The 14,089-nt window shown below is 40.9% G+C and overlaps 1 long non-coding RNA gene across 1 annotated transcript in view; it reads left to right on the top strand.

Annotated features, from left to right (window-relative positions):
• Positions 1-14,089, top strand: part of LOC140483064 (uncharacterized) — a 147,598-nt gene that overhangs the window by 51,214 nt on the left and 82,295 nt on the right. Inside the window, exon 2 of the long non-coding RNA XR_011961876.1 lies at positions 8,893-9,020. This is a non-coding gene — a long non-coding RNA (uncharacterized lncRNA). The remainder of the gene's footprint in view (positions 1-8,892; positions 9,021-14,089) is intronic.

Below are 14,089 nucleotides of genomic sequence, written 5' to 3'. Positions count from 1 at the left end.
ATTATTGTGAGGCCAAATCCTCATGGAGATATGGATGCTAATTTAGGACAGGCAAACATTAATGTTTTAACAAACTGTCACATTGCAAGTACAATTTTAAATTAGTCAAGTATTTCTGGGGAATTGCAGCTCCTATATCAGCAATGTGATAATGATAACATAATCTGTTTCTGTAGTGTTGATTGAAAGATAAATGTATTGGGCAAGACACCAGTGAAAATTCAAAACAGTGTTATGAGATATATTATATTCACCTTAAAGAAGAATGCAATTTTTAAAAAATGATTGCACCAAAAGATGAGTTCTCCCACACTGTAGCACTCCCTCAGTACTGAATTATGAAGTTAATCTGGAACTTTGTGCCTCTACAGCATCAAATTTTCTTGGGATCTTGAATGATCTGCTTGGCACTAAACTCGGCTGCATTCCCAAATAAAATGACCAGCTTTGACAGAAGGCATGCAACCACCTTGACATAATCTAATGGCTCTCCTGCAGTCAACATAGAGTCATACAGCATGCAAACCGATCTTTCGGTCCAACCAATCCATGCAGACCATGTTCCCAACTAGTCCAAATGTCTGCATTTAGGCTATATCTCTCCAAACCGTTGCTATTGATATACTTATCCAAATGTCTTTTAAACATTGTAACTATATCTACAACCACCACTTCTTGTTGCAGTTCATTCCACAAAATAACTGCACTCTGTGTAAAAAACGTTGCCCCCATGCCCTTTTTAAATTTTCCTTCTCTCACCTTAAAAATATGCCCTCTAGTTTTGAACTTCTTCACCCCAGGGAAAATATCTTTGCTGGTCACCTTATATATGCCCCTCATGATCTTATAAACTTGAATAGGTCACCCCTCAACCTCCCATGATCGAGTGAAAAAAATCAGAACCTATCCAATCTTTTTTTATAGCTCAAACCTTCCATGCCCAGAAGCGTCCTTGTCAATTTTTACTGAACCAAGTTAATAATATCCTTCCTATATCAGGGCAACCAGAACTGCACGCACTACTCTAGAAGAGGCCTCACCACATCGTGTACAACCTCAACATGATATCCCAATTTTTATGCTCCAAGGTCTGAGCAATAAAGGCAAGCCTGCGAAACACTTTCTTTGCCAGCCTCTCTACCTGTGAGGCAAATTTCAAAGAATAATGTAACTGAACCCCTAGGTCTCTGTGTTCTACAACAGTACCCAGGACCCTACCATTAATTGTATATGTCTTGCCCTTGTCTGTTTTACCAAAATGCAGTGCCTCACATTTATCCAAATAAACTCCACCTGCCACTCCTCAGCCCATTGACCAATTCGATCAAGATCTCTTTGTAATCTTAAATAATCTTCATCACTGTCCACAAAACACCCAATCTTGGTGTCATCTGTAAACTTGTGAACCATGCCTCCTATATTCTCATCCAACTCATTTATGTAATTGACAAAAAAAAATTGAAACCAGTATCAATCCCTGTGGAACATGGCTGGTCATGGGTCTCCAATCCAAAAAATAAACCTTCAGCACCACCCTCCATCTCCTCCATCCAATGGGCAATCTTGTCCTGAATCCCATCTAATCAAACTTTTGAATTGGTTTACCATGTGGAACCTTGTCAAATGCTTTATTAAAATCCAAATAAACAACATCTGCTCTTATCAATGTTTCTGTTACTTCCTCAAAAAACTTAACCAGGTTTGTGAGACACAATTTCCTTCACATAAAATTATATGATGATTGTGTTCAAGTCTTGGACTGGAACTAGAAGCTTCTACATCAGAGGCAAGGGTGTGACCAATTTGAGCCGCAGCTGCCACAGATTCAGATACAGTGGATGAGATTCTATAGTGGCCTGAACAATATGTGAGTTCAGAGAAGAATTGTGGCTCAGGTTGAAGTTCTGGATGTAAGTTAGCTAGCTGAGCTGGAAGGTTCGTTTTCAGACTTTGGTCATCATACTAGGTAACATCATCAGTGAGCCTCCAGTGAAGCACTAGTGTTATGGGCCACTTCCTATTTATGAGTTTAGCTTTTCTTGGGTTGGTGATGTCATTTCCTCTATTGGTGTCCCTTCCAGTGTTGGTGATGCCATTTCTAGTTCTTTTTCTTAGAGGATGATAGATGGGATCCAAATCAATGTGTTTGTTTGTAGAGGTCTGGGGGGAATGCCATGCTTCTAGGAATTCTCGTGTGCGTCTGTTTGGCTTGTCCGAGGATGGATGTGTTGTCCCAGTCAAAGTAGTGTCCTTCCTTATCCAAATGTAAGGATACTAGCGAGAGTGGATCATGTCTTTTTGTGGCTGTGACAAGAATCATGCTAGAATTATGTGAGAAGTCCAATAAGATCTATCTCAATGCCAGACATGCCTTGGAGATGCAGGTGTTGGACTGGGTTATACACAGTTAAAAATCACATAACACCAGGTTATAATCCAATAGGTTTGTCTGGAAGCACTAGCTTTCGAAGTGCTGCTTCTTCATCACTACTTGATGAAGGAGCAGCACTCCGAAATGAGTGCTTCCAAATAAACCTGTTGGACTATAACCTGGCATTGTGTGATTTTTAACTCAATGCCAGAGCAGTTTGCTGCAACTTCTAACTAAGTTCTAGACATCAAGGCGAGATTCTCACTGGGCAGCAGTGAGTTGACTATTAAGGCATAGTGAATCATAAGATTATTGCTTATTGACTGCTCATCTCACCCCATTAATATGCAGCTTCTTATCCAACCATGACTAAGCTAGCTGCTGGGAATTCTCAATATGTATTTGCTACTTCAGCTCATCACTTGCTCCAAAAGACCATCATTGCTGGAAACAGAGCACCTACATCTCAGGACATCTACATCTCAGGGCATCCAATATGGGCACCAGCTGTACAATTGCCACATCTGTGTACTTGGCATTCAATGGGTGCCAGCTTCCAAGAGCCATCATGACATCACTGATCCCGTTCCAGTATCTTTCTGGACATCAATGCTGCACCTCAGGGCACATTGGCAACAACTATCATTGTAATAATGTTGCAAGGACATGTTGCGTTAAGGGACATGCACCTACATCAGAGACTGGACCAGACTGTGGCTCTGGCTTGTTCACTTGCTCTCTTAACAGTCACTCACCTAGAGCTTGCTTCGATGCTATAAGCACTACTGCCTTGCCTTTTTTCCCTTAACCCTTCACAAGAGATACCAGGTGTACAGTGTTGCTAAACTGCCATGCTGTTCAATGAGACACAAAGCCAGGAATCTTGTTCTGTTTGTCAGTAGACCTCAGTCAAGTAAAGTGAGATGGCCTTCAGGTCAAGGCCGCAGTAAATCAAGGCAGACTCCGAAGCCAGTCCAGGAGCTTGGGCAGGATCAGTTAGTCCCTCAGAGCAGTCAGAGTCAGGATGCTGTCCACAATATCAGACAGCCTACCATGCATGATGGCTCTTTCTGCTCTCCTGTAGGCTGTTCTCCTCCTGGTATGGGAGCTGTTGTAGGGAATAGGGAGAGTAATAAAACATGAACCTTGGTAGGAGGTGGCTTTAGTAACAGCGATACAGTGAGCGTGAAGAATGGGAGGGAAGATAGTGGCACACACAATAGAAGGGTGGAGAAGATCATTAATCTTCTTCCTTCATCACTGTGCATTTCTCCAGGAGGCTGAGACTGCACTGCCTTGAGTGACAACCTTGGAGAAGGCTGGCATGGCTTGATTTTGGGGCCTCTGCTGCTGATTCTTGGGTAAAGGACATCTTAAGTCTACAACACCATTTACAGGACCTCCAGCTCTCTATTGCAAAGTGGAGCATTGATTTCCTTTTGTTTCAAAGTCCAGAGCAAATATCAGATGAAGTGCAGGGCAGCTGTGTTCTGACAGTGTTTGTCCTGGTGTGCAATGGACTCTCAAATATGGTACTGATGTAAAGGGATGCCAATCAATTCTGGGATATCCCAGACATGGAGAATTGTTCCAGGTATGGCAAAAAGTAGAATGTAGATGGAATTAGGCGAGAATGATCCATTGGAGCAGATTGGGTATTACTGAGACAAGTTTGATAAGATGCGGTTGATAGATCTTGCTTAGCCTCAACAGAGAAAACCTCTATGAAAAATTGAATTCTAGCCAAAGATTCAGCCCAATACAGCAAAAAGGGGATAGAAGATGAAAAGGAGTGTAAGCTAGCTAGTAACATATAAGATCCGGCATGGCACCCTCTCCACTTGGTATGGCGCTGTCTCAGCCTGGTGTGGTAATCTCTTGGCCAGGCATGGTGGTCTTTCAGTGGTATATAGCAGACTCTCAGTCCAGCACAACATCAGCGTCTTCCAGTCTTGAGGTGATTCCTCGAAGTGTGCTCCCACTGTGGCTAAGCGCTTGAGGCCGTAATATTTGAACTTGCCACTTTATTTCTTTATTTTCCACTTCAGACTTAAGAAGGTTTGCAATGTGTAACTTTTAACCATACCGCGTATGTTTTATACTATTATTATTGCAATGTTTAACTTTTAACATTGTTCTTTCTTTCTACATCTTTCTTAAGATGCTGTACCTAGGTACTTGTACCTAAAATGGCACCTTGAGTGGGGACATTATTCACGTTTCACTATACTCCTGTACTTATGTACTTGAGTACACGTGGCAATAACATCAAAATCAAAATCACCTCATCTGTGAGCTATATGGAGCAAAAATAGTGCTTAGAATCTCACAAGAAGTAGCACTCAGAATAAATGTGCTTTCTGTGTATACGTGACCAGAGGAATCCTTTACGAGTTTCAGTTGGGTCACCATTGGTTTGTGAAGGATCCAATTTAAGTAATGGAGTGTATGCCTGTCTGGAATGGTGCCTAACTAATCTGAAAAATATGATGAGCAAACTGACGGTGATACTGGATAAATCAGATCCCACAGTGAATTCTAGCTTGATAACTTATAAGGTTTCTTTTCGCAGTTTAGTTACAATTGTGCATAGTCATTGATCACAACCACGTGAGGCTGTCAATGTCCTTTAAAACAAAAGAAAATAAACAGATATTTATGTATATTATGTATACGATGGATATATACAACAAAAATTGATCAAATATTCAACCTTATTCCCAGCAATATCCTTTACAGGTACTCCATTCTAATGAAGTGTCACCTCTATCTTAACTCTTTAATTTCTTACTCAACTGACAAGGTTGCCAACATTTTCTTTTGGATTTCTACCTGTTCACCTGATGTGCTTCTCTTCGTACTGTCACACAGACCCAAAACTATGAACAACTCACTTACTCTTGCCAATGAATCTTAAGAGAAATTTGAAGATTTTTCCAACACGTTTTCTTGGTCTGCTAAATAATCTAAAGAGTTCTTTCCAGCCTGAGATTTTATGATCTTATAATCCACAACCACCTGATGAAGGAGCAGCGCTCCGAAAGTTAGTGCTTCCAAATAAACCTGTTGGACTAGAGACTGGTGTTGTGTGGTTTTTAACTTTGTACACCCCAGTCCAACACTGGCACCTCCAAATCAAGATGTAATTTTAATTGGTAAAACAATGTGAACCTTGTTTCTTTTGTGTAAATTCCTATTATTCTTGTGGCATTTTTTAATTTTATGACACCAACATTGTCATTTGTATACTTGATACAAAACCTATGCATTCTGACCATAATGTTTACATCATTCAAGAGTCAGCTTTACCAGTCACTGGTTGTATGGTTCCTGTTCAATACTGCTTTAAATTTGATACATTGCCAACTGGTGCACCACTCCAAGGCTGTTCACAATATTCCCATGTGGCTCTAGTCCAAAGAATGTACTCACAAATCAACTGCTTGGAGACCTACCTCCAAAAGCTGACATCAATAGCAACAATTTTCTCTCATTTTACCTTAAAACTACTGTACCCCAAAATTATGGATGTGCCATCACTTGTATCTGTATATGGTTGCACTTGTTAAAAATGGTTTTTGTGCTATTCAGAAAGATCAGGATCTAACAGTTGTTGTAGTTGAGATCAATGTCAGTAACACACTGTCTGTGAACTTCAGATTCTGAACTCTGACCTTTGCCCCTGGATTCCTGGCAATCACTTGAAGCAGAATTCAGAGGCAAGGAATGAAGGTCAGCACCATGAGTATGCACACACAATGTCACTGACATTGGTAGCTGTTGTGAAGAAAGAATTTAAGCACACTCTTCAGAGATAGCAGATATCATGGCAATTTATCTCATTGTGTTTCTTCATTTTATCACTGCTGATCCTATACTTATGTATCAAACATTACTGCTCAGTTTATGAGCAATATATTTTTCTAATGTACTATAAGTTGCAGTGCTTGCATAAGCATTTAAAATGGTCATTGTTGTTTTAGAATAAATTCAATGAAAATAACTGACAGGATATCAGAGTGCAAGTGTTTGAAAATGGTTTTAATATTTATTGATAACAATGTTTTTTGCTAGCTAATGTTGAAGCCATGTACCCAATGTTTGTCTCTCGGGTCACTGTTTGGAATCCTACCACATACAATGCTGGGCTTTTACACCTGTGACTATCAATTGTCAAGGAATGTCCTTAGAGGAAATAATTCAAAATATTGGGCCAATCATTTATTAAGGACTGAATCTTCCATGTTTTCACTACATATTTTCTGTAATAAGAGTCATAGCGTCCAGCTTGGCTGGGCACATAGCTACTTTTCTCATACCAGTCTTCCACACTTCACCTTATTAACTATGTCACCAGCCACTGTGGGGACTGTATCATAGAACCACATAGCAGGGGAGGGGGAGACTCATTGCTGCTGGGACTTTACGAGGCTGACGCTATTAACATCAGCTCCATAGCACTACAAGACAGGAACTGCCTTTCTCATTGTGGTCTTGTACCATTACCCCAAAAGGAAATGGTCCAGAAGTTCAAAAGGTTTATCAGACATAGGAGCAGAGGGAGGCCATTCACCCCATCGAATCTCCTCCACCACTCAATGAAATGATAGCTCACTCAATAATCCTGAACTCAACTTTCCTGATTTTTCCACATAATCTTGATTCCTTTTCTGAAGTAAAAGTCCATGTATCTCAGCCTTGAAAATACTTAATGATCTACAACCTCTTGAGAAAACACTTTCACAGATTCATCACCCGCTGAGGGAATAAATTTCTCCTCATCTATGTCTTAAATGGGCAACACTTAACTCTGAGATTATGCCATAAAGTGAGATTATGCCATAAACCACATGAGTATGTGCCCTATCTTCTCTCTACTAGTGCACACTCTAACCTTTGCTGAGATTGTTGAATGTTTATACCCTGACTGACTCTTCAATACTCAACTCTGACAATTGTTTAGCAGTCATATCAAAAATTAAATTCGGCTTTCTGCCATTTCACTCACATGTTTTGTTTTTCACTCACATCTGTTACAACTTTCGTCTTCAGGAGCATTCTTTGCTATTGGAAGAGTAGTTAATGTACAGTATGACAGTGATCTTTTTGCTGAGTCACTTTCCATGTCTTCAGTTGATGTGTTTTTTCAATTGTGGATTTTTGTGGGCATTGCTCAATTTTGTTATAATTCATTTGGGGATTTTCACTGTTGCCTCAGCCTTTCCATTTGATTGGGAACAGTGCGGAGACGTGTGGTGTTGAATCTCCTAATCTTTCCAGAAGCAGTTGATTTCCTCACTGCTGACCCTGAGGGTCATTGTTGCTCATGACAATTTTGGGAATGTTATAATGGCTGAAGAGTGCACATTTGGCCAAAGAGCCAATCTCTTGCCTTCCTTAGATTCAACTCAATTCCTAGTGGCCGAATTGGATGCATGTTAGCTTCTCTACTTGTAACTCCTTTGGAATAATTAATCTATTTCCTTTGAGCAATATGCCATCTTGGGGGTCTATTCATTTCTTTTTGCTTTAACAAAACCTCTGCCAAGATCGTGGATAAACGGAATGATAAACCACAACTGACCTCCTCGCATTATAACTGCTGCTGGTTTACAAGAAGGAGCTGTAGCAGTGATGCCAATCTTCCTTCCAGTGATACAGCCTTTTTCTTGACTAAGTACAATCTGATTGGAAAGAAAAAGAAAGCTGGTGATGCAAGAGGAATTCTTGTTTTCCTGCATTCAGTGAATCATCAATTCAGCAAGAAAACAGGCTTAAATTAAACCCACCGAGTAAAAGGAACAAGATCAGAAATTGCTGGTAAAACTCAGCAGGTCAGGCGGCATCTGCAGAGAGAAAGCAGAGTTAGTGTTTTGGGTCCAGTGATCCTTCAAACTGATTGTAGCTACGAAAATGTATGCTGAAGATGGGAGTGGGGAAGGGGAAAGGGGGAATAAGTAAACGATAGGTAGAAATGGAGCCCAGAGAGAGAGAAAAACAATGAAGCAGACAACTGAGTGGGTAAAGGCCACCTTGGGATAATGAATAGCTGCTAATGGGGATGGTTAGTGGCTGATAATGGGCTGTTTGGGTTAGGAAGCCATGTGAAGACAAGGCCTGGTGTGTGGGGTTTGGGGTAAGGGCATGGAAGAAAGTGCTCTGGGCATGAAACGTTAAGTCTGCCTTCTTTCCACAGATTCTGGATTAGTGGTGGTGGAAGAGCACAGCAGTTCAGGCAGCATCCGAGGAGCAGTGCTGCCTGAACTGCTGTGCTCTTCCAGCACCACTAATCCAGAATCTGGTTTCCAGCATCTCTCGTCATTGTTTTTACCTACCTTGTCTCCACAGATGCTGCCGTACCTGTGCAGATTTTCCCAGCAATTTCTAATTTCCAGTGCCCGCCCTTTCTTTTTTTGGACTGAGTAAAAAGAGTCTGGAAATGTGGGATTTTTCTGGGCACAAATTCTCGTGTTAAATTTTAACTGCTTCTACTTTCCTCGCTCTGTTCTGTTATATTTTAGATTCTGGAGTCAGAGATTGCTGTGATTCCAGCCAGTTTTGAAAGGGCCCATCCGGAATTCCTGGAAGTCCATGACAAGCATCAGCCATCTGCAGATTGTATCATTCACATTTGCCTGTGAGAGAAGTTGTAAGTTAGCAAATTTAATCCATTTGTACACTGCAATATTGACAAGATAGACATTATGAGCCTAGATTATTTGATCTCATTGTAGTTCAGTCCCAAATGGCTTGAAACAAGCATAAAACTATCCAGTAGAGCCTGTGTATTATGTTTTAGTTAGATATGATGGAATAAATTTCCTTGATTTCCCTGTTCACCTGAAGAAGACCAATGACAAATTGCTCAGGAAAAGGGGGTCAGTGACAATTCAACCTCTTTTCCCCAAGAATTTCATGGGTCATCTTCCTATTAAAGTTGTAATGGACAACAAGGAAAATTCATTTTGGAAAGTCAGCCTCTGGGTCTAAGAACTGGTGCACTATGTTAATAACAAGTCTTTTGTTTTATGATTCAGTTCATCTACATGAGTATTCGCAGTGCCAAAGGCAGATTTGGATTTAAAAAGGGTCTGATGTGTGGGGGAAATGAAAAAGTTATATGTGCGTGTAAAGTGAAGAAAACCATTTAAAAGGAGACAGTGTATGGGACAAAAAGTAACCCATGGAAACCTTTTTGCCAGAGGTGAAGCTAAACTACAGCAAACAAAAATGAACGTAAAGGAACTCAATGTGTAAGCATGTGCCAGATTAATCTAGCGCTGAGCAGCTGCTTGCTGCTATACAATGTAGTTGTATGGAGGGTGGCTCTGTTTATTAGTCCAAGGTTATAGGTGAACATGGCAGCATGTCTGCAAGATGGTGCAAATAGTTTGGAGGACATAGCTTGCTATTTCTATCACTAATTGTAACACCCAATGGTGCATGTTGGCTGCCAGTCTTTTTCTGCAGCAGATGGCACCACTTTATAATGACTGTCTATTGACTGGGAGCTTTTAAAACTAAGATCAATTGTAGGCAAGTGTGCTGGAGCTTACAAATATGACTGGAGGCATCCTGGGAAATGTTCGCCCTCATGTTGTGTGTCTAGGTAGCCCCATAAGCATGCAGCATCCAAATTGTCCCCACACTATCATGAAGTCTAAGAGCTTTAAATGTATCTTAAATATGTAACATATGTGCACTTCAAGTCAAAAATATTGAGAATTCTGATGTTGAGTATTCTGGGTTTCAACCAGTGCCCTTTAAAGAGTGACATATTCTGATTTCATGCTCACAAAAGAACCACAGACTGTTAAGAAGCTTCAGATCTTAATATATAGCATTCATGCAAAGTACTCTCCTATAGTAACCTTCCTCAGGAACTGAACCTTTATGTGCAGCAAACCTTTGTCAAAAGAAAGTGGGTATAACTTTATGACAACTGCTACATTTCAAGTATAATAAATAGATCATAGTGCATAAAGAGAAAAACTAGGTTCACAGTTGTTATTAGCTAGAATTACATTCACCCTTAGCTAAGGCTAAGAGAGTAGAATTGTTAGGTTACATTTATATAACTAACATAGCTAAAGGCAGGGAGCCCATGGAGGCTTGACCTAAAATTACTATGTGCTCAGATTAGAACTATGCATTTAGGGTGAACCAATGACCTCAACTGTAAATATTTATCACAATATAGGCTACCTTTTGCAAATATGTTAGAGACAAATGTTGATGTTTTGTCCAGACATATTGCTCATGTTACATAGCTGTATAAACAAAAGCCTAGTGACAGTTCAGGTTTCCTTCTTGCAGTTTAATGTTATTCTGTTCAAAACTGAATATAATGTCCAGAATGCTACTGCAACTTTTGCAGTCACTCCTGTGTAACAGTTGTTTGGTGAAACTCGAGGCAGATGACTAGAATCAGGAACCTCCCCTCACTCTCAACGGATCAGAACCTGCACGTAGAAATCATGGAAATGGATTGTGATATACTTAAAGAAATTAGCATCAACAGAGAGGAGGTTCTGAGTAGTCTGGCAGGCTTAAAGAGTAGATAAATCTCCAGGGCCAGATGAAGTGTATCCCATTGAGTGAGGCAAAGGAGGAACTAGCAGTGTCACTGACAATAGTTTTCAATTCCTCTCTGGCCACACGAGAGGTGCCAGAGAACAGAGGGGGGGAACCAATGTGATGCTGTTTTTCAAGAAGGGAGCAAGAGATTAACCAAGAAAGTACAGGTCAGTATCTCAACTCTGTGATGGGCAAATTATTGAATACAATTCCAAGGGGCAGAATTAATCTGCACTTGGAAAGGCAGGGATTGATCAAGACTGGTCTACATGGTTTTGTTAAGGAGAGGTCCTATCTGACCAACTTGATTGAAGTTTTCAAAGAGGTAACCAGGTGTGTAGGTGAGGGAAATGCTTTGGATGAGGTCTCCTAAAACTTCTGCAAGGCTTTCGATGAGGTCCTGAATGGGAGACTGGTTGTGAAAGTAAGATCCCATGGGATCCAAACACATTTGGCAAATTGAAGTAAGAATTGGATGAATAAGAGGTAGTAAGGGATGATGGTTAAAGTATGTTTGTATGTTTGGAAACCTGTGTGCAGTGGAGTTCTACAGGGATCAGTGTTGGGGCCCTAGCTGTTTGTAGTATGTATAAACAAGTTAGATTTGAAAGTAGGCAGGTTGGTTTATAAGTTCACAGATGATATAAAAGTTGGTGGAGTGGTAAATAGTGAGGAAGATAACCTTAGGTTACAGGACGATATAGCTGGGCTGGTCAGATCAGATATTCAGTGACAAATAAAATTCAATCCACATAAATTGAGGTGACACAATTGAGCAGGACAAACAAGGCATGAGATTCCATTATGAACTGTTGGATTCTCATGCCTGGAAAGCAGTGAAGATCAGAGGGACCTTGGTGTGCACTTGCACAGGTCCTTTAAGGTACACAGACAGATAGGTAAATAAGAACGCATAGAGGATGCTTGCCGAAGCATAGAGTTTAAGAACAGTGCAGTGATGCTAGAACAATGTAAAGTGCTCGGTAGGCTACAGCTAAGAATTGTGAGCAGTTCTGGACTCCACATTATAGGATGGATGTAATTGCACTGAAGAGAGTCTCGGGAGATTTACCAGAATGTTGCTTTATTGGAGTTTTAGTTTTGAAGAAAGATTGGACAGATTGGAATTGTTTTCCTTGAAGCAGAGGAGTCTAAGGGGGGACATGATTGAGAGGTATAAAATTATGAGTGGCATAGCTGGGAAAAATCCTTTCCCCTTGGTAGAAGAACCAGTGACCTGGGACATAGATTGAAGGGATGGGCAGGAGGTTGAAAGAGATGTGGGAAATTTGTTTTTTTTTCACCTCGAGGGTGGTGTGAATCTGTAACTCACTGCATGGAAGGGTGGTAGGGGAAGTAACACTCATAACATTTACTTAGATATACATTTGTGATTCCAAGACATAGACTCAGGGCCAAGGGGCCTTTTTCTGTGCTGTAAACCGTTAGGACTTGCAGGTCTTGTAGAAAGTTCATAAGTTGCTATTGAAACTTTCTGCTACATTGAGGTCATTGGAATGGTTCTGAGAGATGAAAATGAACTATTCATGGGTTATCACTGTCAGAGAAAGGGGTGCAATTTTTAAAAATTTATTTTTCATAGTTTGTGGGCATCCTTGCTGAGTCAGCATTTATTGCCCATCCCTAATTGCTCTTGAGAAGGTGATGCTGAGCTGACATCTTGAACTGCTGCAGTCCACTGTTGTGGGTTGACCTACAATGCCCTTAGGGAGGGAATTCCAGGGTTTTGATCCAGCGGCAGTGAAGGAATGGACATATATTTCCAAGTGAGGTTGATGAGTGTCTTGGAGGGGAAATTTAAAGTAGTAGTGTTCTCATAAAGCTGCTGCTCTTGTGCTTCTAGATGGAAGTGGTTGTGGGTTTGGAAGGTGCTGCCTGAGGATCTTTGGTGAATTTCTGCAGTGTATCTTGTAGCTTGTATACACTGCTGCTACTGAGCATTGGTGGTGGAAGGAGTAGATGCTTGTGAATGTGGTGCCAATCAAGCGGGCTGCTTTGTCCTGGTGTCAAGCTTCTTGAGTGTTGTTGGGGCTGCACTCTCTGCCATGGTGGGATTCGAACCCAGGTCTCCAGAAGATTACCCAGATCTCTGGATTAATAGTCCAGTGTTAATACCACTAGGACTTCGACTTCCAGTAAGGAAGAATGTACAGACAGGGGAAACAGAGGCCGATTGAAGCATGAAGCTGATTGCACTGGGAGCTATTGCAGTAATTTAAGCCTCTCTGCCTAAAGATTGCCTGACTTAACTGAGTCCGGCACACATGACATTTCTTTCTGGGGATTCCTGAGTATTTCCTGCCAACAGCCACTACTTACTTCACACACTGCTAGGATCACTCAGCTGCTTTCAGGGGCAGACCTTTTTCTTGAATGGCAGATTCCTGTGTTCACCTTGTTAAGGCTGTTCCAGTGCAGTATCACGCTCAGGGTGACAGGGCAGGTTGCTAGTTAAACATTGGTTGGTTTGCAATTGACTATTTCACTGGACCAATACACCCACATGTAAGGTGCAGCCCATTATGTGATCAATACTGAAAGTACAAATAAAAAAGAAACATTGAACATATGCTGTCAAAATAACAGTGAGAACAATAATGGTTGCAAGTCACTATAGCGTGCGAAAACCCAACACAGTGTGGTTAGGAAGAAATATTTGAGTTGCAAACCACCAGAAATTGCAGGTCAATTTTTATTGTAAAGACAGGAGCTGAATGAGAGACCTGAAAGAGGATCACTAAATTATGAGGCATGGATAAGGTGGATAGTCAAAGACTTTTTCCTAGGGTAGAAAGGTCAACGGCAAAAGGCCATTGATTCAAGGTGAGAGGCAGAAAGTTTAGGAAAAAAGTGCATTAAAAGTATTTTACACAAAGGGTGGTAGGTGTCTGGAATGCACTGTCAGTGGAGAGGGTGGAAGAGGCACATTAGCAATGTTTAAGGTGTATCTAGATAGTTGCATGAATGGGAGGCAAACTGAATGATAGAAACTGTGTATGGGCTATAAGTAGAGATCTGAATAAGGATTAGGAATCAGTGCAGGTTTGGTAGGCTTAAAGGCCTGTGTTGTATTGTATTATAACCACCTGATGAAGGAGCACTGCTCTGAAAGCTAGTGCT

The sequence above is a fragment of the Chiloscyllium punctatum genome, chromosome 11 (genome assembly GCF_047496795.1).
Source record: "Chiloscyllium punctatum isolate Juve2018m chromosome 11, sChiPun1.3, whole genome shotgun sequence".
In the NCBI taxonomy this organism is placed as follows: domain Eukaryota; kingdom Metazoa; phylum Chordata; class Chondrichthyes; order Orectolobiformes; family Hemiscylliidae; genus Chiloscyllium; species Chiloscyllium punctatum.
This window is presented reverse-complemented; position numbering and strand designations above follow the sequence as displayed.